Here is a 25810-nt window from a genome sequence, read left to right on the forward strand (position 1 = left end):
AGGTCAGGCGGCGGCATGTCTACACACCATGTCGCTGCTTCAAGCATATCAAGCAGACCTGATGGGGGAGATTGATGAGAGCAGGGAGGCCACTTATGATTGTATTCAAGAGATCAGGATGGCAACTGATCTCGCTCTCCGTGCCACCAAAGAGACGGCCAAAGAAATCGGCCGGTCTATGGCAGCCTTGGTGGCTACGGAGAGACATTTGTGGCTGAACCTCTCGGACATAAGGGAGCGAGACAAAGCTGCCCTTATGGACGCGCCGCTGTCCCCTGCGGGCCTCTTCGGCGACGCTGTAAATACAGTCGTCGAGAGGTTCCAGGAGGCGAAAAAACAATCAGCGGCGTTCCAGAGGTTCATCCCCCGCCGCTCTATTCCCCCCGAGGCTGCTGAGCGGGAGCAGCCTCGGCCGTCCACGAGCTCCTCAGCGCACCACAGAGCGCAACAGAAAGTGAGCGTGGCCACTCGAGCTCCCCCACAAACAGCTTGGGGACCGGGTCGGTCCGCTCACAAGAAGCCTTCCAAGGGTAAAACGGACCTGCGGGCCGTTATCATCGCCAGGAAGGCTTCAAAGCGGTCCTGACATCTGTGGGTCAGGACCCAATGAGGGTGGTCCCCTCCGGAGGAAGCCGGGAAGAAATACATCTAATCCCCGCTTCCCTTCGGCACCCTCAGGGGGACAGTCCGTCAACCCTGCCACCCAGTGTGCGTCAGGGCACGGCGGTCCCCGCCGGTCCTTCGAGGAGTGCCGGCCACTTGATTCGGTTGTCTGCCGGCGCCGTGTCAGATCACCGAGCCAAGTGCTCAAAAAACACCAGAGACCAGTCTCGAGAGACTGGTTCCCTTAGTAGATTTTTTGGCAGAGTGGAAACTACTTCCAAATATATCAAATTGGGTGCTGCTCATGATAGAAAAGGGTTACAGAATACAGTTCGGGTCTCGCCCGCCCATATTCAATGGGGTCCTTCCCACAGTGGTGACCCCCGAGCAGTCTCTGGTGATGGAACAAGAGGTTATGACACTCTTGCAAAAAGGAGCTATAGAAAGGGTCCCTCCTCCCAGCAAGCTGTCAGGCTTCTACAGCCGTTACTTCATTGTTCCAAAGAAGGATGGAGGACTACGTCCTATCATAGATTTACGCGTGTTAAATCGATCAATCCAGAAGCTCAAGTTCAAGATGCTTACACTCAAACAGATTATCCCACAGATCAGGTCCGAGGACTGGTTTGTGGCGATAGACCTGAAAGATGCATACTTTCATGTGTCCATCCATCCTTCTCACAGGAAGTTCCTCAGGTTTGCTTTCAGGGGCGAAGCTTTCCAGTACAAGGTTCTTCCGTTTGGCCTATCGTTATCACCCCGCACATTCACGAAGTGCGTGGATGCGGCTCTGGCCCCGCTAAGGCTTCAGGGCATCCGCGTGCTGAATTACATCGACGATTGGTTGATTCTAGCTCAGTCAGAGCAACTGGCAGTCCAGCATCGAGATGTTGTTCTGCGTCACATGGAGAGGCTTGGGCTGAGGCTCAACGCAAAAAAGAGTGTGCTAGTTCCGGTTCAAACTATCACTTATCTGGGGGTAGTTTGGGACTCCACCACGATGCGGGCACATCTGTCTCCCGCTCGGGTGAGTGCCAATCTTATGGCTATGAAAGGGGTGAAGTTAGGCCAGTCACTCACTGTAAAACAGTTCCAGAGGCTGTTGGGTCTGATGGCAGCTGCGTCCAACGTGATACCTTTTGGCCTCCTGCACATGAGACCCTTACAGTGGTGGCTCAGGACCAGGGGATTCTCCCCGAGGGGAAATCCTTTTCGCATGATCAAAGTCTCACGACGATGCCTTCGTGCTCTGGTCATGTGGAAAGATCCCTGGTTCCTGTCCCAGGGACCCGTGCTGGGGACTTCTGGTCGTCGCGTAATGCTTACGACAGACGCTTCCCTCACGGGCTGGGGGGCGATCATGAGTGGCCATCCAGCTCAGGGCTCATGGGAGGTCCATCAGCTCTCCTGGCACATAAATCGGCTGGAGATGATGGCGGTGTCTCTGGCATTGAAACACTTTCTCCCAGACCTGAGAGGCCATCATGTGTTGGTCCGCATGGACAACACTGCTGTGGTCGCCTATATAAATCATCAGGGGGGTTTGCGGTCTCGCCAACTTTATTACTTGGCCCATCAGATCCTCCTGTGGGCCCAAGGGAAGCTGCTCTCCCTGAGAGCAGCTTACATCCCAGGGCGCCAAAATATGGGAGCAGACGCCCTGTCAAGGCAGGGCCCAAGGCCCGGGGAGTGGAGACTTCACCCAGAAGTGGTGGATCTCCTATGGAAAAATTTCGGTCGAGCGGAAGTCGACCTATTTGCTTCGGGAGAGTCAACCCAGTGTCCACTCTGGTACTCCCTCACCCATCCAGCACCTCTGGGGCTGGATGCCATGGTACAGACGTGGCCGAGGCGGCGTCTGTATGCATTTCCCCCGATCGCCTTGCTCCCGGGAGTTCTGGAGAAAGTACGCCGGGAGGGGGTCAGCCTAATACTGGTGGCTCCCTTTTGGCCAACCAGAATATGGTTCTCGGACCTAGTGTCCCTACTAGACGGCTCCCCAATGGAGCTTCCCCTCAGACAGGACCTCCTGTCACAAGCGGGCGGCCGGATAATACACCCCCGCCCAGAATTATGGAAACTATGGGCCTGGCCTCTGAGGGGGCCAGGTTCGTAGATGCTGGTCTCCCAACCGAGGTTGTGGAGACCATATTAAACTCCAGAGCTCCCGTCACGAGGAAGCTTTATTTATACAAGTGGAATCTGTTCTCTGCCTGGTGCAGACGTATTAATGTGGACCCTGTCCACGCCTCTATTAGCCACGTGCTTACATTTCTCCAAGAAAAGTTCTCGGAGGGCCTATCCCCTTCAACGTTAAAGGTTTACGTTGCGGCTATATCTGCCTTTCATATTCCCCTTATAGGTGGCCTTTCGGTGGGTCGAGACCCCCTGGTCACCACGAAAGGGAACGTCTCAGGTTACAGATGTAACCCTGGTTCCCTGAGTAGGGAACGAGACGCTGCGTCTCTTGCCGTACCCCCTGCATACTTGCGAGCATTTGTCTCAGACTTATCCAGAAGCTAGCGTGCTCTGCATCCGGGTATGCTTTATAGTTTCCTGGTCCGTGACGTCACCCGTCTCTGACGTCTCGCTACGCGATTGGTTAGATACATGAGTGCTTCAGTGACGACATCACGCAGAAGGTTCCCAATGCGTTACCACGCAGCGTCTCGTTCCCTACTCAGGGAACCAGGGTTACATCTGTAACCTGAGACGTTTTGCAAAACTCAAAAAATATACCCATACATTAAAAATGACTGCAGTTTCCAGCTAAAATTAATATACAAACATAGGTACATTTTTCCAATGAGACTGGGTTCATGGAATGCTTTTTTCTGAAGCATTTTAGTAACATGTTCATCTATAGTTTTTTAAATGTTAATACTTATTTCAGAACATTCAAAGAACATTCAAAAGTAATGATCCCATAATGTTTGAAAATGATACAAAAACATATTTTTTTATTTTTATTTTTTTATTTATTTTTTTTTAACTGGATGTTTTGATCTTTCAGAGAACATTCAGAAATAACACTTTCATAACTTAATGGCAATGTCAGCAAAACATTTTTATGGATGAAGCTAAAAATTATTTTAGGCAAGTATAGAAGGAATTTGCACCATGTGAATCTTCCACTTGCAGCCAAGCAGCGTCCTGAAAAACATGACTGTAAGTGCTAAACAACAACTTGAAAATTGAAAAATTAAATAAGGCAACAAGGTACATCAAAATCCAATGTTTACATAATATCCTGTCTATATGTGGTGACCCTGTCATGACATCCTGTCTGAAAGTCTACCTTTAGGAATACAATGCCTATCACAGCTTCCCTATATACAGGTGCTGGTCATATAATTAGAATATCGTGAAAAAGTTCATTTTTTTATTGTAAATTATTTTTAAAAATGAAACTTTCATATATTCTAGATTCCCTACATGTAAAGTAAAACATTTAAAAAGTTTTTTTTTTTTTTTTTTTTTTTTTTTTTAATTTTGATGATTAGAGCGTACAGCTCATGAAAGTCCAAAATCCAGTATCTCAAAATATTAGAATATTTCCTAAGATCAATCAAAAAATGGATTTTCAAAACAGAAAAGTTCAAGTTCTTTAAAGTATGTTCATTTGTGCACTCAATACTTGGTCGGGAGCACATATTACAGCAAATGACTTGCTCCTATAGCACAAATTACAGCATCAGTGAAGTGTGGCATGGAAGTGATCAGCCTGTGGCACTGCTGAGGCACTATTGAGCCTTCAGATAATCTGTATATTGTTGGATCGACTGTTTCTCATCTTTCTCTTGAAAATATCCCATAGATTCAGGTCAGGCATGTTGGCTGGCCAATAAAGCACATTAATATCATGGTCAGCAAACCACTTGGAAGTGTTTTTTGCACTGTGGGCAGGTGCTGCTGTCCTGCTGGAAAAGGAAATCAGCATCTCCATAAAGCTTGTCAGCAGATGGAAGCATAAAGTGCTCCAAAATCTCCTGGAAGATGGCTGCATTGACTTTGCACTTGATAAAACACAATGGACCAACACCAGCAGATGTCACGCCCCCCCCCCCAAATCATTACTGACTCCAGAAACTTCACACTAGACTTCAAGCAGCTTGGATTCTGTGCCTCTCCAGTCTTCCTTCAGACTCTGGGACCATGATTTCAACATGAAATGCAAAATTTACTTTTATCTGAAAAGAGGACTTTCGACCACTGTTCACTGTCCAGTTCTTTTACTCCTTAGCCCAGGTAAGATGCTTCTGACGTTGTTTCTGTTTCAGAAGTGGCTTGGTAGTCCTTATCCTGAAGATGTCTTGAGTGTGGTGACTCTTGATGCGCTGACTCCGGCTTCATTTGACTCATTATGAAGCTCTCCCAAGTGTTTGAATCGGCTTTACTTGACAGTATTCTCAAGCTTGCGGTCATCCCTGTTGCTTGTGCACCTTTGCCTACCCAATTTCTTCCTTCTAGTCAACTTTGCATTTAATATGCTTTGATACATCACTCTGTAAACAGCCACCCCATTCAGTAATGACCTTCTGTGACTTACTCTCTTTGTGGAGGGTGTCAATGATTGTCTCCTGGACCATTGCCAAGTCAGCAGTCTTCCCCATTAGTGTGGTTTCAAAGAACAAGAGATACCTGGAATTTATACTGTAGGGATGGTCATTTAATGAAACTCAAATGTAAATATTCTAATATTTTGAGATACTGGATTTTGGACTTTCATGAGCTGTATGCTCTAATCAATAAATTAAAAAAAAAAAAAAACGTTTGAAATGTTTTACTTTACATGTAGGGAATCTAGAATAAATGAAAGTTTAATTTTTTTTTTAAATAATTTACAATAAAAAAAAATGAACTTTTTCACGATATTCTAATTATATGATCAGCACCTGTATAAGGTCCATTCAGTATTATCTGCAGTTTATCACGTTGCTCAGGAGCTAATTACCCTCCTTCATCCCCAGCTCCTCCTCTCGTCCAGTCAGTACTTGGCCTTCTGATTCCCCTTCGCATCAGACTAATTCTCTAAATGTGTTGTACATTAAATGATTGAACATTAATGATATCCGCTCTCCTTGCTCTTATTCATGCAAGGCTGTATGGATGGGCAGGGTGTTCTTACCCAGAACAGAACCATACCCCCAATCCAACCGCATGCTAATTGTCAATCTTTGACAATAGTGAACCTGACAGAAATTGTAGTCTCTAAAAGTCTTTGCTTGGTTATATCGAAATCTCTCTTGAACTTGTTCTAGATCATTAGAAATGCCTTGGAAAAACATTGGAAACTAGTTTCCTTTAAAAGCTGCCATCACTGTCTGTTTTGACAGAGAATAGACAGCAAGGCAGGTGCATCAGGTCTCATTCACAGCCTATATACATTGTGTTTAATTAACTGCTAACTTAGAAACAATTTCACAAAAGATTTAAACAACATGTCAGTTGTAAGCTGTGGTAAGTGCAGTAAATGATGGCCTTGTATAAAATATTGATTTATATTGAAGTGTGGTGCAAAAGCAAAAAATTAAATCAGAGGGTCACAGCCACTGCTGCACCCGCAAATATAGCCATTCCACAGGCAGTCCACTTTAAACTGAAAACTGAACATCTGAAAAATCATTCAAGTAAATGCAAGTATCTCTTGCCAAGCTGTTTCATGGCATGTTGCCCAGCTAGTTGAGAGAAGCCTGTGGCATCTCAAATTTGGTAAGCAAAGAATTTATCATGATTTTTACTTCACACTTCCATTTGAGGAAAGGGTAAGGGAATCGGTCTTTAGCACACACAACACCTTTATCTGCGCTGCACTGTAGGAACATGCTCCCTCCTCCAGAGTGTTCTCCACAAGAGGAGGTCTAGCTTAGAGCCCAAAGCAGAGGATACATATGAGGTGAAGAGGTTACTGACTGAGCAATGTCCTCATCAACCTCATAGTTTCCAATAGCCTCTAGCTTTCATGAAAAATATGGTCTACCACACAGAATACATTTACACATATGAATACATCATGCATTAACAAATTAGAAAAATTTTAAGTATGTAACATACCCACGTACCCGCTATTCTCTTACAACATATCTTATTTTTTCAACTGAAAGCTGTAAAATTCTCATCTCATGACTAATGAATATATACTGTTCAAAAGATTTTTGATCTTTTTGAAGTAGTCTCTTATGCTTACCTTAATTTGATCAAAAATAGAGTAAAACAGTAATATTGTGAAATTTTATTACAATTTAATATAACTTTTTTAATTACTATTTTTTTTAAATGAAAACAAATTATTTCTGTGATAGAAAAGCTGAATTTTCAGCATCATTACTCTTCAGTGTCACATGATCCTTCAGAAATCATTCTTATATGCTGATTTGGTGCTCAAGAAAGATTTCTTATTATTATATTGAAAATGGTTGTGCTGCTTATTATTTTTGTGGAAAAAACACCTTTAACACCTTGTAACACCTTTGTTAATCTTTGGAACGCAAATTAAGATATTTTAGCCATTATCTTGTTCTTGTTTTTGTTTTTTTTGGTACATCAAAAATATTCTCATCGCTTTATAATATTAATATTGAACCACTGTACTCACATGAACTGATTTAAATATGTCTTTAGTACATTAATGGATCTTGAGAGAGGAAATGTCTTTGCTGGCTATGCAGGCATCACTGAGCCATCAGATTTCAACAAAAATATCCTAATTTGTGTTCCGAAGATGAATGAAGGTCTTACGGGTGTGGAACAGCATGAGGGTGAGTAATAAATGACATTATTTTCATTTTTGGGTGAACTAACCCTTTAAGCACTGTAGGTTTTGCCACAAACTCCCACAAACAGACTAGCTTTTCTCCTGTATGATTTCATATGAGTCTGTTCAGACCTTAGAACTGTGCATGATTTATGAGCTTTTACAACTTGTGACCTCCTAACTGAACTGAGTGAACTCTTTTCAACAAATTGATCATAGAAATAAAAACAGTATAAAAAGTGCAACCATATTCAAAGTCATCAAATAGAGGCCAAATTTTCTTCTAGCATGATAAAGAGCATAGAGATGTTTACAACTACACAGACCAGCCTAAGATAGCATTCATATTGGGAGATATTTGCATGCCACTTTCAAAATCCGGGGTATTGAAATTGCGTTTGAAAGCGCACTCGCATTTTACTTTTGATTTTCAGAACACAAATACTGTGAATAGGGAGCAGCAGTTCTGAGTGCGCATTCTACAAGATAAGACATTTGACAGATGCTTAGGATCTGTTGTGCAACAAATCCTCCACCATGGTCTTGTCAGTTATCTTGTCACTCTCCTTATGTGATCAATGAATTCTGATTCCTGCTGCACTACGTACGACTCTGCAGCTCGTGTTGGATGAGCTTGATGGGATTGAAGCGATCGTTATCCAATGGAATTAAATGGTTTTTATTTCTATAAAAAGCAAAATGACAGTGGAGGCATGTAAAAGTCTGTAAAAAAAAATTCATCCTCATAGTCATTGCAATATAAACATCGCAAGACAGCTTTTAACCTTGATGACAAATCTCATCACATTTTAATCTCACGAGATCTCATGGAACGAGATCTCATCACACCCCTAGTATTTCATAATCAAATCAATCATTTTTTAAATAATAAATGTCTTTTCTGTCACTTTTGATCAATTTAACATGTCCTTGCTGAATAAAGTATTAAAAAGAAGAAAAAAAACTCAAATTTCAACGCTATTGTGAATATAATTTTTTGGTTACACTTCATTTTAAGGTGTCCTTGTTACAATGTAAGTATTGAGTAATACAGATTTAGGATTAAGGTTAGTTAGTGGCATGTAATTTCGCATAATATACTGTTATTACTGTAGCAACTACATGTCTAACAATGACATTGTAAAATAAAGTGTTACCCTTTTTTTCGGTTAAAAAAAAAAAATCGAATTATATACTCATGTTTGTCAGCCATGAGGAAACCATGGAAAATGAATTTTTCAAAAGTTTTGGGATCCCTGGTCCATGTCACTATTAATATAAACATTTTCTTATGCTTTGGAGCTTGTTAGATAAAATAGTACAGCTACAGCAGTCTCTGGAAAGTTTCTGCTGCTATCTAAAAGTCCTATTGATGAAAATAGGTATGTTTGGCTCCTCTCTGATGTTTCTTTTAATCTGTGATTATATCCTTGGTCTTGTTCAGAGAGATGTTGTTTTCCTGGCATCATACTGATAGGGTCTTAACCTCCTCTCTGTACTCAGCCTCCTCACCATCTGTGAGCAGACCAATGACTGTTACATTATTATCTGACAGTGTTTGAGTTACACAGACCGACCGACATACATTACCTGTAAATAACATGCAACAAATACAACAATGGAATTTTCTTTTATACATAACCAAAATGCACTCAGCAACTTGTGTATCAACATAAGACGGAGTCAAAAAAATATCTCAAGAACCTTCAAATTCATCTCAACATCAGAATATCCTTCTGTACAACTCTTCTGTGAGCAATTGACTTACTGTTAAAGGTGCTAAAGAGGATGTTTTGTTTTATACATTTTCGCAATATTACTTGAAACTGTCTTTACTAACTGATGAAAGACTATTTATTAGGTGCACTGAAAGTAATAATATTAATATACATTATCTGTGCACGAGGTAGGGCCTTAAAAACATCAGCCAATCGTTTACGCGATCATCGCGTAAACGATTGGCCCTCTGGCTTGTCAATCACTGCCGTGACATTCCTTGTGAGAGACAAGCATGACTGCGCTCTCCAGTAACTTTCCACACTCCACAGGCGCTGCATGCAATGTTTTTGTCAGGAGACAGGAGTAACAACTGCAGATTATGAGTTACCTGCGTTGAGTCCGACATAATGAATCCAAAAAACATGACACAGCGAATGCCGGTGGTAAACACTCGTGTTCCAATAATCGTGCACAAGTTTTGGGAGGCGTTCCTTTGAAATGAGCAGTGAAGGAGGGGGGCTGTTCTTACTCATGCGCTCATTTAAAAAAATCAGTAACAGTCTTTGGATTCTCAGTCGACGAAAAAATCCTCTCTATCACCTTTAATACACTTGACCTCTACAAAAACACTATTATTGACTTTCTGTTGTATCAGAGTGTCTGACCTACATCTTTGTAAGATCATTCATATCTGACCAATTCTAGAACTGTAATGTTCAGTCAGAGAATGCAGGCAGAGATGTGGATCTAGGTGAAGAGTTGTTTAATAAATGAAGCAAACAAGAACACAGAGCATGAGGAACGGGAGCATTACATCAAATAACAACTGACAAAGTAACAAGGAAAACACTAGGGCTTATATACACACCAGAGGAACAAGGTTAACAAGGGGGAGTGGCTAATTGGAAACACCTGGGGAAAACTAATCAACAAGAAAGACTACAAATATAGCACTTCAACAAGTCCAAGGACAGAAACAGAGCACATGTGACAAGAACCTTGTCATGTTATTGTCTCCTTAGGATGAAAAACATTTGTTGTAGTATTTTGTAATTCACTTATGCTTTACACTTTTAGTTTGAACCAATAGAGATGATCACACAAATGATTAACAATAAAAAAACATATAGGGCTAATCCATATGATCCCCCAAAAAAGCTAGAGTTCTAGAGCATGTTAATATCCTGCTCAACAAATGCAAGCTACTAAATGCAGTAGTTACTGAAAAAAAAAAAAGACATGTTTTTTTATTGAATTTTGATTTAAAGGTGCTACAGAGGATGTTTTGTTTTATACATTTTTGCAATATTACTTGAAACTGTCTTTACTAACTGATAAGACTATGTATTAGGTGCACTGAAAGGAATAATATATACATCATTTGTGCACGAGGTAGGGCCTTAAAAACATCAGCCAATCGTTTACGCGATCATCGCATAAATGATTGGCCCTCTGGCTTGTCAATCACTGCCATGACGTTCCTTGTGAGAGACGAGCGCAGCTGCGCTCTCCAGTAACTTTCCATAGGCGCCGCATGCAATGTTTTTCTCAGGAGACAGGAGTAACAACTGCAGATTATGAGTTACCTGCGGTGAGTCCGACATAATGAATCCACTAACACGACACAGTGAATGCTGGTGGTAAACAAACACTCATGTTCCAATACTCATGCACAAGTTTTGGGAGGCGTTCCCTCGAAATGAGCTGTGAAGGAGGGGGGCTGTTCTTACGCATGCGCTCATTTCAAAAACTCAGTAACAGTCTTTGGTTTCTCTGTCGACAAAAAGATCCTCTGTAGCACCTTTAATATCCATTTCCACACTTACTGTAGGTTTTTTTTTCCTCGCTCTGAGCAGTCAAATCTCAGTCAAAATCTGATTCAATTTAAGTCACCTTAGTTTTGACAAAATGGATTGGTACAACATGTTGCTTTTGCAGAGTAATAGTTTGCAGTCAGTAAGTTTTTTATATAATGAAAGAAATTCAAAATTTAAATTCAGCAAGGATGCATCAAATGGATTCAAATAAATGCTTTTCTTTTTCAAGAACCCTGGGGAATGGGGGAATACATCACAGTTCCCACAAAAATAATCAGCACAACCGTTTTTAACATTGGTAACAATAAAAAAAAAAAATGTTTATTGAGCACCAAATCAGCATATTTGAATAATTTCTGAAGGATCGCTAAAAATTCAGATTTGCTATCACAGGAATGAACTACACACACACACACACACACACACACACACACACACACACACACACACATATATATATATATATATATATATATATATATATATATATAAAAGACATTTTAAACTGTAATAATATTTTACAGTATTACTGTTTTTACTGTATTTTTGATCAAATAAATGCAACCTTGGTGAGCATTAGAGACAGTTTTCAAAAAAAATACAAATATCTTTAAAAATGTCTAACTGTATGTGCACAAAGGCTGAAAAAAGCTGGAGAATAGGTTAGCTGCACACAAAACTTTGTAAAAAATGCAAACATTTTAAGTAAATCATTGTCATGTAAACACACCCTGAATTTCTACAGAATATTACAGATAAGCCTATGCAGGTTTGCTGCTAATGTAGGTCTAGTGACTGCAGGGCAAGAAACAGATGTATGTTTTCTTTGTGTTTTTTTTTTTTTTAAACAAAAATTTAGCAATTTAAAATGTAATGGATATGGACACATTCCCACCTGCAAAATTAACAGGCAATTTTGTTTAAAATTAATTTAATAATGACAATGATAAATCTGATTACACTGAATTTATGGCATACACAGCCTGTGGGCTACGCTCATTCCGTTCCCCTTTTGCATTTGTGGACTGAAGCACATTTGTAATTGAACGCAGCAGGGTTGCAGGGATCATCATTATAACAAATTCAAAGTGTCTCAGTCCATGCTTCAGTATTTGATGAGATATTGACGAGAACAGGACAAGTCATCTGTCACTGACCTCTTATTTAACGTCTATTTTAGCCACTAAACCTGGAACAGAACGGGTAGATTTTGAAGAATATTATCATTTGCTTTTCACACACACCAAAATCTGTTCAAAGCCATATTACCCTAATCAGCCTTGATGACCTTTTTTCCACTCTAATAAGCCCTAATTATACTTTTGGTTTCATCTCTGGGTTTTGGTCTTCTGCCAAAACACGATGTCGTTGTAAAGAGAACCTGATTAAATGTGGTGTTGTTTCATGCCAACATCTTGCTTGAGAACGCAGAACAGTAGTTTGCAGCGCCTGCAGATCTGTCTGCTTATCCAGGCCGAGACATAAAGAGGGGAGCAGAGCTGGAGAGGAGCCAGAGAAATACAGCTTTGATCTCAGAGTCCAGACTGCTCCGCTGCTCTCTTTCCTCCTGAGCTCTCAACTGTCTGTCTAACAAAATGTAACATTCAGTTCATGATGGTACCCCATTTTAAAATCCATTATGCAAACCATGCCAACTTCATTCACTCAAAGTAAGAGGTCAGAGAATATTTGATTTCAGGGAAAATCAATGGGCAAGTGCAAGTTTATCTGGTGCAGTTGATATAATTAGCACAGAATTCCAATTCAGTGAAACAGGAAAGTGAATGCAAAGAAAAGAAGCGACACCTCTGCATCATAAGCAGTTATGTATAACACCAACAACAATATTTTGAATACTACAGAGAGAGGAATGTTTCTAGGTTAGGAAGTTTTGCATTAAAACGTTGCTTTCCGGTTGCATCACTGCTTCGGCTTGGTGTTATAATGTTGGATTAATTCCCAGACAGCACCTATGGTACATGGTGGATCAGCCTTAAAATGAACTGAAATGGCCCCTAAACTCTTATATAGTCTCTCCAGTAAGATCAAATTCATTGCCAAGAAGTCAATCACACATGCCCAGGAGAGTTCTTATCAATGCTTCACACCTTTATAAATCTCACCAACATGGAAATACTGTCAAAGGCAGTATTATAAACTGGCAGAAGCGTTGACATGACAAAAGTTATTGGTTTTTTGAAATGTGGAAATATATAGCTATGTAATCACACAACATCATCTGCAGTGTCTGATGCCATATACTGCAAACCTTAAAGGGTCAAGAAACCCCCCTGTTTTACCCTGGTCGTTCACACCTCTGAGCTGCAAAAACTCTGTTAAAATGGGCGTGGAAAGCTCTGGAAAAGTGGGAATGTAGGGGGGGGGAAACAACCAATGAAGCACAGACATAGAACACACTCATTATACAGAATGATGAATAGCCTATTAAAATATGAGAACGGAGAAAATGACAACAAACTCCCAAGCACAAGGGAGAAATGCGAAAGAATATTTAATAGGGCTAATGATAGGCTACTATGATTAAGTTTACGAGCACTGCAGTCTCAAAATCTAACTACATCATAACTACACCTTGCTGGTTAATGTTTGGTGCAGGAGAATGTGTGAAATAAAAACTTTAAACACTTTAAGCACCAAATTTTGGGCCCTGGGTACAAACCATCTTGCTGGGCCCCTGTACCAAATACCATAGTGATACCAATGGGTGGGGTATTGCATTTTTATCATAAAAACACTTAAAATGTAAACAAAATAAGCCACACTCTGATTAATATATTTTTGTTTCATTGTCAAAAGTACTACTAACTTCCTAAAATATCCTTTATTGTCACAATACCCTTTTTAAAGTGTAGGCTAAGTACAAGTTAATTGCTGATTATTTGTCTGTTTAAAATAAATGCAGACTATAGAATCACAGGGTACACTAACCGCCAAACTAGACATTCAGTCTTTGAATTACGTTTTAAAATAAGTCATTTTCAATCATTAAGATGTGCATTAAACGGAGAACAATCCTGTACTTAATGTAAGAGCGTGCGCGAGCTAATTTGCATAACAATGCGGTAAAATAGGCGCTAACGATCTGTGTTTTCGCGGGTGTTAGATTTTGATAATGGCGGGAAATATACAGTGTTTTCATGTAAAGTTCTGACTCTGGGGAGAACTGCAGCAGAAAAGGAGACAAGCTGCGCAGGCTCCGCCTCCGTCTGCTTCTCACTCCGTTATTTACTCAGAAATATTGTTTGCTCGCTATGTAGGGTGTGATACTATAAAGTATTGGTATATTATTCAAATAGAGTACGAACATAAATGTATGCTATTCTACCTGGAGTAGATATTTTGTATTTTGTAGCTCACCTTTCTTTTCAAAAACCTGAGTGAGCAACTGCTTGCCCTCATTTGCCTTTCTCTCTTTAATCTTCTTTTCTTTTCGTTTTTGAGCCCCTGACTCTTCCCCTGTCTTCCTAGTTCATATCACGGCTAACTCCAGCTCCTGTCTCATTAACTGATTCACGAATCACCGCAGGTCCGCAGAAGCACCTGACCTGCGGGTCGTACCATTTACATTGATTCGAGAGGGGTGGTGGGGCCCTGCACAGCATGAAAATGACTTTTTTATATACCAAACCAGTGCCTAACTACAAGTTTAGTTTTGCACAGCAACTTTTTTATTTGTAAATAAATGCTATACAAATGTTAGTGCATGTATATGTATGTATAGAAAACTGACTTCTAAGGGCCCCCCCCTGCCTCGGGCCCTGGGTACTCGGTACCCTTTACCCCCCCAGTCCGACGCCCCTGGTCACGTGGCTAGTGTTATTAAACTCATCGCCGAGCTCTGCGCTGAAACCGATCATATGCGCGCTCTGCGTGTATATCATAATAACAATCGTATTTTTCATGTGTTCGTATTCAAACTCCAGTTCTGACTGCGTTGCGAGAAAAATACAAACAACACGTGCTGCTGTGCTGAAGGAAACAGCCTACGGCTCACGTGTTTGAACGTAGCTAGAGCAGGCAGAGGTGAATGAGCCGCACTTTTGTGACATTTGAATTCTCCGCTGTAATGTAATCTCATGCGAACATATTTTCCATTTGTGCTGGTAGATTACAGCAAAACAATCCACATGCACACAAACCTCTGCTCTGGTCGCATCTCAGGAAAACACATTGTGTTGTAGCACTGAGGAAATGAGCACGAACGATATGTCTCTGAATGACAACAGACCGACGCGAGAGAAGTGATACTTCCTCATGCATAATATTGCAATTATAATCTTATGCATGCTACAGTGCAGTGTTTTGATTAAATTAGCTTTATGTCATGAATATATGTTCGACCATGCCAATACTTGGGCCGAAAGTACACGATTACATCAGATTTTATGACGTTGCTCCGACTCAGCTTTTCAAACTGGAAGACAGAAATCGCTCTGAAAAATGCAATTTTACAATTTTGTGTAACAAATGCAAAATAACAATTTTTCACTAATGAATAACATTAATGAGTACCTTTAGTGTTTTCAATGATGTGCAGCCTATACATATCTGTTTACATCTCAAAAAAAGTGTTTTGGGGTTTCATGACCCTTTAAAGGTCAAGTGTGGCTATAGTACTGTGCAACAGTGTTGTTATTATTAAATAAAACAATTTTTAAAAATTCACTAACTGAAATAAAGCTAAAATATAAATATTAGATGAAAAACTTAAACTTTAAAGGTGCCCTTGATTCAAAAATTGAATTTACCTTGGCATAGTTAAATAACAAGAGTTCAGTACATGGAAATGACATACAGCGAGTCTCAAACTCCATTGTTTCCTCCTTCTTATATAAATCTCATTTGTTTAAAAGACCTCCGAAGAACAGGCGAATCTCAACATAACACTGACTGTTACGTAACAGTCGGTGTGTATGCCCCCAATCTTTGCATATGCCAGCCCATGTTCCCAACATTATGAAAGGCATTAGACAAGGGCAGCCAGTATTAACGTCTGGATCTGTGCACAGCCGAATCAACAGACTAGGTAAGCAAGCAATAACAACAGCGAAAAATGGCAGATGGAGCAATAATAACTGACATGATTCATGATAACATGATATTTTTAGTGATATTTGTAAATTGTCTTTCTAAATGTTTCGTTAGCATGTTGCTAATGTACTGTTAAATGTGGTTAAAGTTACCATCGTTTATTACTGTATTCACGGAGACGAGAGCCGTCGCTCTTTTCATTTTTAAACACTTGCAGTCTGTATAATTCATAAACACATCTTCATTCTTTATAAATTTCTCCAACAGTGTAGCATTAGCCGTTAGCCACGGAGCACTATCAAACTCATTCATAACCAAATGTAAACATTCAAATAAACACTGTACTTACGCGATTAGACATGCTGCATGACGAACACTTTGTAAAGATCCATTTTGAGGGTTATATTAGCTGTTTGAACTTTTTTTATGTTGTTTAAGGCAAGCACAAGCTCCATGGGCAGAGAGCACTAGCAATTAAAGGGCCAGCAGCCCTGAATCGGCTCATTCATAATGATGCCCCAAAATAGGCATTTAAAAAAATGAATTAAAAAAAAATCTATGGGGTATTTTGAGCTGAAACTTCACAGACACATTCAGGGGACACCTTAGACTTATATTACATCTTTTTAAAAAAAAGTTCTAGGGCACCTTTAAGAAACGTTGCCTTGGCAACTAACTGAAATAGGTTTGTTGAAGTACTAAAAACTGAAATAAATATAAATTAAAGGTAAACAAAAATATTAAAAAACATTTAAATGACAAGAGCACATAACAAAATTACTAAAACATAACTAACATTAAAATAAAAAATGATATAGGATAGAGCTGGGCGGTACATCGAGTTTGTACGATATACCAATATATTTTTAATATACAATAAGGAATGAGGCGATACTGTTTCGTTATACAGTACTTCTGGTTGTATCTAGGATATCGAAGTACACTAAAGGAGGCAGAGTGTTTTCACATTTGGCTCCAAAACTCTGGAATAGCCTTCCTGATAATGTTAGGAGCTCAGACTCGCTCACCCAATTTAAACCTAGATTAAAGATGCATCTCTTTAGCCAAGCATTCACATAATGCATCTCATACCAGATCAATTGCACATGACTATCTTTGCTTAATGTTATGAACAGCAGCTACGCTAATTATTCTCCATTTGCTTTTCTGTTCTGTGACTAGAGAGGACATCAGCTTCAGTTTGGATCCAGCCTCTTAAGAAGACCTCAGATGACCAACACCAATGAAGAGACGGCGCAAACTCCTGCGAGGACTTCAGAAGATGCAATCATCTGGATCAACATGCACATTGCCCAATTTCTAATTATTGTTCCTAATTACTATAATATCCTAATTATTGTTTATGTAATTATTTTTTCCAGGAACTCATTGCTTCTACCTTGTAAATTAATTGCCTAAATTATTACATTATTTACTAACTGCATTCTTTAAATTGTAATGTTGACATGCATTCTCTGTAAAGCTGCTTTGAAATGTTATGTATTGTGAAAAGCGCTATACAAATAAATGTGAATTGAATTGAATACTATTTTTTTAAACAAACGCATCTGAAAAACATGTGTGGATGTTGCAGAGTGCTGCTGCAGGGGAAATGCACAATACAGTTTGACACGTAGGCCCATCTTTTAAAGCGGCTTGCCCCGTCAGATGCTCTGACAGATTCATGTGCTGACAGATTTTTGAGCTGTTTAATGCTTTTGTGAGTGGTGTTTTCCTAAGCGCATAACTTACATTTCACAGGTATATTCTCCATCTGTAAATGTTAGAAAGTCATACAAATATTTCCATTTTGTAATGTTACATTGTTAGAATGTAAAGTAACTTTCTCTTTTTTGCACATACTGTTAGCAAAGACTATAGAATAACACAAGACATGTCACTCGTATTGTTTTGAATGGGAGAAAGTGTAACGCGCAATATGGCGGAATAAGTCACGCCTTCTAAATAAGAGCCAATCGCCGACTGGTAAAGTCATCGCGTCACTGCAGCAGCCGTTAGAAGCACCGGTTTCTATAGAAACAGTCAGACGCGCGCCTCTGAAACATGGCAGAAGAGACTGCGCATTAGCTTGATCCAGCCTAAAAAAATAGTTTTTTGTCATGATTCGAGCGTTTGGATAAAACATTTATAAGACAGTTGTTGTCAGAATTCATTGGTGATTTCAAATATGAAATGTAATTGTAAGGTTGGCGAACAGTTTTGGAGAATTTGATGTTTCCCCATTCAAAGAGATAGGGCATGATGCCCAGGATGCCCGAGAGGCACTTCAAAGATGGCCGCCGAGTGAAATGACTTGTCTTAAAGGGACTTTGCTATTAGTGTTCCAGACTACATGGTTACATTCACTATATCTGTATTAATAGCTTTCAATATAAACACTGTTTGTAGGACAACATAAGGCAGGATGTTAAATTAAGATTTTTAAAAAGTAAATACAGATTTTTTTTTTCCTAAATCCAAATAGAAAAATGTAGAAAATACTGAGATATATACTGTATATCTCCATTTTGCCAAAAAATACAGAGATATGACTTTTTGGCCATATCGTCCAGTCCTAATAAAAGCTAATTCAAAATATTAATAATATAATTGTATAACACTAAAATAGCACTGCTGTGCAACATTTTATAAAGCCATTATAACAGTATAAGAAGTAAAGTAGGAAATAAACACAAGCAAACAGTTCAATGAAATGTACAAATGCAGCACTGTAGTTAGTACAGTATTTAATTTCAATGTAAATATAAAGTTCTGAAACTTAATATAACCATTAAGCCAAATCTATTAGCCCTGGAATAAGTAATATATTAATAAGACCAAAGATTGCCCATTTGGTATACCCAAAACTAATTATACCTCCTGTTTAAACACTATCTACATAAGAGAAGGCAGCAAATTCCCAAAGGACTGGCTGAGATGAAGCTGCTCCCTGCGGGTACATGAGTGCTGAATGGTTGCTGATGGCCTGGAGCTCATATCGCCAAAAGCGTTGAAACAAATTTTCAAATAGGTGCTATGTTTACATATAAATCATATATCTGAGGTCTAAACAACTATATTCTCGCCTAGAAAACTCTTAAAACTACATTCTGTTACAAAATAACAGTAGTATCTATAAAAATATGGTGAGTTTGCTCGTGACAAATTACTGTAATACAGAATGGGGGTGTATACAATATCAGACAAATTACAGTAATGAGAATTAAGGGATAAAATGTGCTTAATTGTACTAAAATATTGCCAAAATGCAAAAACAAAGTCTAGAACAGTGTACATTTTCTTAAAGCAAAATAAATATTGTTTTGTTTTGGATGAAATGAGACCTGGAAAAAATTGCCAGGTAGCCTATCATCTGATTCACCCAGTGGTGTGCACATTTTTTTTTTTTTTATGAATCAATGTAAATTAATGTGCATTACTCTTAAAGTTGACACATCTCCTTGTTAAATGAACATTACTTTACAGTACATCAAAAAAAAGAAACCAAATAAAATTCTATTTTGTAATTTTACATTAACAATGTAATGCTCTATTTATCAAACCAAGTCAATAATAATAATAACTAAAGGCAATAATAATTTAAACAATATATTTTATTTGTGTATTGCGGTTTTTCCAAGCGGCAACCTCCCCCTTTCTCTCGTGAAGCCAATACGGAAGTAACTTAAACTGCGATTCATCGACTGGCCGCTAGGGACAGGCTCCAAAAGAGAGCAGAATCTCATAGAGTCCCATGTTAAATTGGCCAAGTTTATAGCAGAAAAAAACATGTTTAGTTGGTACAAATTGTGGTTTTGGTCTATACTGCTATTTTTGCCCTTCATGACAACTCTGAGGGGGGTGATTTTTTTTATAACTTATCCGTTTAAATTATATTAAGCCTTAAAAGTTCTGCATAATTAAGGGCGTGGTCACTTGAGTGGCAGGTAGAGTGCGCTGCTGTCTGTGAGCCGTCACTTTACCTCAGCTGCCGCTGAATTTGGCATCTCAGCCGTTTTTGTGCTTTTTTTCTAGATTATTTTATACAATTATAAAATATGGCTTGCTGCATAATATTCGAGACTGATGTGTGTCTGTGTAGATGTGCATGCATGCGGAAGAGACAGAACACATGTTGTTGGATCGTGGCTGAAAGTTTTGATTGCGAGATTTAACGTTACTACAATGACAAAACCAGGAGGATATACAACTCTGACAGCACTGCTTGGATATTATAACTAAAACTGCTGCACTATTTTGAAAAAAATATACTTTGGACACAGGCTCTTTTGTTTGTTAGATACGATCGCTGCTCAGATTGCATCCTTTCTTGAAGAACGATGACAGAGAGCAGATCATTCAGAAGAAATGTGAAATGTTTTTTTTTTTTTTGTTTTGCAATGGACATTTATATTTTACCCAAGTGCCAAATTGGATTCATCTTGCGATCTCTATTATAAAGGTAAGTCCCATTTGATGTTCCATGTTGTTATTTGCACACGCAACACAAATTACTGGTGTTGGAGCATCTATATCTTAAAAAAACACCGTAAATTGACAGTAAACCTTTATAACTTTCTGATGTTAAAACTTATCTTTATTAATAATTTAGATAGTATCTAGATAGATAGATCCTTTGCTTGCTAACGTGGTCACGTCGAGCTAGATGGGCGTGGTTTCAGCAACCAATCACATCAGCTCAAACCACCTCCCCGCCTCTTTGCCCATTTTCAGTTATCCGGGAGTGACGTGCGGTGACGCACAGCTAAGATGGCCGCGTCCTCATTTTCGCTTCAAAACTGCTGTTCAGAACTCTATGGGTGACGTCACGGACGCTACGTCCATATTTTTTTACAGTCTATGGGTTTTTTTTTAATTGTCAACCTAGGATATTTTGGATCATCAGTCATGCTCAGTAAACCGTCACAGACACGAATTGTATTTTTAATTTCACCAAGCTGATTGCACTAAAAATCCCGCAGCCATCATGCTTTCAGTCCATTTCAAGTTTGATTTTGACGTGACATAAAGCGGTGATATCTAACTGTTTATTTACTTTTCTTCCGATTGACGCCATCATTTGTTCAGTCAAACCCAAGCGCGAAACGCGCACGTCAACAAGAGGCGGGATTTATCGCACAAACCAATCATATCCAATCATAACCAATTACATCCAATTATAGCGCGATGGAGACATTGCCTCCTCTCACGTGACTTTCCCCCATTCATTCTCAATTACCCCCCATAAAACCCACCGCACGCCGGGGTTCTGATGATTTTCTATGGTTTCCTATGAGAGGAAAGGGAGGCGCGTGACTCCATAGACTGTAAAGCATGACTCCTCTATGTAACTTTACCTGCGGGTGTCGCTGTTTGGCAATGTTCCTTAAGAAACACGTGTGACTCTTTTTAATGTCATAATTTGTAATATTTGTGTTGTTTTATATGTAATATGGATTATTTTCTCATCCTATTTTTTTGAGGAGGCACTGCCTCCCTTGCCTACTCAGAGGAAACGCCCCTGGATTCACCCTATGATACTTCATCAAGTGTCTTTTCATAATGTCTAATTCCTTTAGCCTACAGCTGTAAAAGCATGATGCCTTAATAAATCTGTTAATGTCACATTATCCTGTCAAAGGATACATTTATATCACACTTTACCACTTTTATATCCTTACCCGCTGAGCTGTTCTTCATTAAAAAAAAAAAAAAAAACCTCTCCAAACACTCCTTTCTTCCAATCTACAAATATTTCCCAGCACTTTAAATTGGATGATAGATGTGTTTTCTTGTCATGCCCCCGAGTGTCATTCATTTGAAGGAGTGTGAGTGATTCTTCATGATGGAGGGCAGGTTGCTTGTTAAAACACAAGTTCAAAAGAGGGAAACGCATAACACCCTCCATTCACACGTTCTCAGAATAGCACTTGTCATCACCTGCTTTTGTGGTATTTAATTTGTTTTCTTTCTTTCTATGCTATATTTAAATATACTTTACACCTAACATTAGTTTTGAGCTATCCAGCTATCACAAGACAGCTCTATATAGCGGAGTAGGTTGGTCCAAAACATTTCGTGATTCAGTCACTCAAACCATATGGTTGCAGAAACGGAATGTGACCAAATACAACATTGCAATGTAAACGCTGACTAGTGCAGACGTGTCCCAAAATTAAATCAAACCTACTCACCATACAATAGTCCACTGCGGTAAAGTAAGGGCTAATAAAGTGTGGCAGTTATGTATCTACTAAATTGAAGGACTTGAAAGAGCGATCGCGTCTAAAAGGTCCTACTGCGAAATCCTTCCGCATGCGCACTGTCATTGCACTGAGGTGAAAGTTTCGTAAACTTTGAGAACTTTACGTATCTCAATTTTACTGTTATCCTGTCTTATGTGTAGAATACATATTTTATAGTGTTGTTTGTTCGCCGGTAACCAGAAATGTACAAGAACGAGCAGACAAGAACGTGAACCAACGAGTGTACTTGCCCTCACGGCTGCATTCCTGTTTTTGTCCTTGAAGTCAGCATGGAACCAGTTGCGATGATCTTTTCTTCACTATTTTAATGTATATCCGAGTGAAATGGCTTCTCGAACAAGACAAAATGTATAGCAGACCGGGGGACTGAGTAACAGCAAAGAATATACACTAAAGAAGCGACAGTCAATAAAACATTCCATTGAAACACCGGCGCCCAGCAGCAGCCCTACGTTTCCGCCATTTTGTGGTGAGTCGGCAGTCCACTAGTTTCTATGGCAATATCAGCTGCTGTTAAAAATAGCGTACATTAAAGCTGAAATCCAACTGAATGATGACAGCACAGAATAAAATACTATCACTAGTGATCATCAAATCCTTTTTACAGTTTATTTTACACACTTTGTGTTTAAGTCTTCCACTTTTTTCACAAAACCTTTAGTCTCTAGTCAGTTTGGGTTAAAATTCTTTAAAAGACTTATATAAAATTAAATTAAGGACATGCATCAGAGAAATTGGGAATGTTGGACAATAAATATATGAATATAACAGCTTGATTTTGCAGTAATGTCCGTTAAAGCAAAGTGTCCAAAATTGGGAATTATGCGATAACGGACACAGCAATGCATCATTATAAGATCATTATGTTTGTAGCGTGACCCATTAAAACATACAATATATATATTTCAATTCAGACCTAGTGGAGTGATACTATTACTATTACTCCACTAGGGCTAGGGTTCGCTGCAAACATGATGATCTTAAATGTATTAATTATTAATTTACTATTAATAAATGTGTAAAGTTGCATAAAATGGAAATACTCAATAAAGTAGGTTAACTACATTACCTCAGATGGTTGAATGGTTGGATTCCACAACTGGTAAAATAAAACATATATAAGACAATACAACATTTACTGTAGGAGCCATACAATTTACTGGTTACTTAAAGGTGCTAAAGAGGATGTTTTGTTTTATACATTTTTGCAATATTACTTGAAACTGTCTTTACTAACTGATAAAAGACTATTTATTAGATGCACTGAAAGTAATAATATTAATATACGTCATCTGTGCACGAGGTAGGGCCTTAAAAACATCAGCCAATCGTTTACGCGATCATCACGTAAACGATTGGCCCTCTGGCTTGTCAATCACTGCCGTGACGTTCTTTGTGAGAGACGAGCGCGGCTCCGCGCTCCAGTAACTTTCCACACTCCACAGGCGCTGCATGCAATGTTTTTGTCAGGAGACAGGACTAACAACTGCAGATTATGAGTTGCGGTGAGTCCGACATAATGAATCCAAGTGGTAAACACTCGTGTTCCATTACTCGTGCACGAGTTTTGGGAGGCGTTCCTTACGCATGCGCTCATTTAAAAAACTCAGTAACAGTCTTTGGATTCTCAGTCGACGAAAAAATCCTCTCTATCACCTTTAACTTAAAAAACTGTTCTATTCCGTTACCAGAGCGCCATGTAGTAGCCTCTTTGGTAACAGGATGTCCCGCCCTGGCACCAAAAATACGTCATCAGAGAAGAGATGCCTGCAAAAGCGATTTTTTAAAACTACAGAGAGAGGGATGTTTCTAAGTTTAGAAGTTTTGCATTAAAACGTTTCTTTCCGGTTGCATCACCACTTTGGCTTGATGTTATAATACAGAATTTTAAAATGATTATTATAATGCTTAACACAGGTAATGTTCAAGTTAATTATAAGTTCAAAGAGAGCTATCAACATTGGACAAGTATTGTAAGTGTTAAGTTGTTTTAAGTCTACCTAAAGAGATTGTCATGTTTTGTTCTACAACGTAAATGAAACAGTCGTGCTCCTAGTATGAATTTTTAGAGCTGCTGTAGTTGCTAAAAATGATAGTTGCTAACAAGTTGCTAAATATAGACAACTATAATGATGAATTAAGCTGACATACTGACATGTAAATAATAAGACAACGGTTGTAGTCCTATAGCAACTGCACCTGAGCAAAAAATATTTAAAAATGCATATCCAGTGTTACAGGAGCTCACCTAAAATAACATTAATTTCTTGAAACATCACATACAGTATGAATTGAGATTAAAATCAAAAAAGTATGTTTGGAAGCAAGAATCTGTTGACTTAAATTCACAAGTGGGAGGCATTTGACACACAACAACCAGTGATCTCTCTCATCTGACCACTTGATTGGGTCATCCTCCAAGATGTTTATACCAGCTGTGAACAGGGCCATAGGTTTTTGGCATCTGCTTGACTAGCCTGTATTGGTTATCCAACTAGCAGACAATATGGAGCTTTAAATAAAGAAGGTATCTCCCATCCTGAAGGTTGGTGTCCTATTCTCACACTGAAACTTCAAAGGAACTGCAGATTCATATTCCAACATGAGATCCGCTGACCACTTTCATAGTGTACAAGTACACAACACTCACCTATTTGTTTCTCCCCATCCATATTTAGCTGCATAAGACAATTTTCATCCTGTCATCCTGGTGCTATTATCTAGATGTTGCTCTTCCTAATGCTTTTTTGACAGGTTTCCATGGTTACACCACTGATTATATACTCCTTGATTACCTCATGATGCCTGCTGGTCTTCCACTCTAAAAATCCCCACCTAAAACAATCAGAATATGTTTCCTCTTGACATCAGAGGAAGAATCTCAAACCCTCAAGGTAAAACATAAAAACTGGCACTGCATGTTTTGTATTTATTAGTCTTTTTAATAGATAATTGATGCATAAGATGTCCATGAACTGTTTTAAATCACCAGCAATTTTAGGTTTAAATTACATAAATGAACTAATGACCTTTTCTCTAACTAAAACTAAAAAAAAAAAAAAAAAAAAAACGATAAATTTTATGAGCATTCTGCAAAAATCACATTGCTTATGTGTGTGTGTGAGTGTGTTTTCAGAGCACATTTGATAACCTTGGAGAGTGTAGAAGTGAATGAATACATTTTAAATACAGTTCCACATGGCTAGTGTAAAGAATCTCTAATATGTTTTTTTTTATTATTATTCTTTGTCTGTAACTTTTTTATTTTACCATTAAATATTAAGTGCGCATATGTAATGCACCCAGCACATAAATTATAGAGACAAGATAATAAAAATGTATGCCTTTTTGATCAATGCACAAATAAATAAAACATGGTTCAAAGCATTTTCCTTTCCATAGAGACAGAATATTTCAAAGGCAATTCAATTAAATTCCACCTTATAGTGAAGTATTATTTTATTCACACAGAGTTTCTGCCAATCTCATGTTAATCTTGAGTACATATAAAGTAATATTGCATCCTTCATATCTGGAGGCATTCCTGCCGTCAGTGCCATGGGTGGAGCTAAAGTGTCACGAGTGCACGCAGCTTTTGC

Source organism: Chanodichthys erythropterus, chromosome 19 (genome assembly GCF_024489055.1).
Source record: "Chanodichthys erythropterus isolate Z2021 chromosome 19, ASM2448905v1, whole genome shotgun sequence".
In the NCBI taxonomy this organism is placed as follows: domain Eukaryota; kingdom Metazoa; phylum Chordata; class Actinopteri; order Cypriniformes; family Xenocyprididae; genus Chanodichthys; species Chanodichthys erythropterus.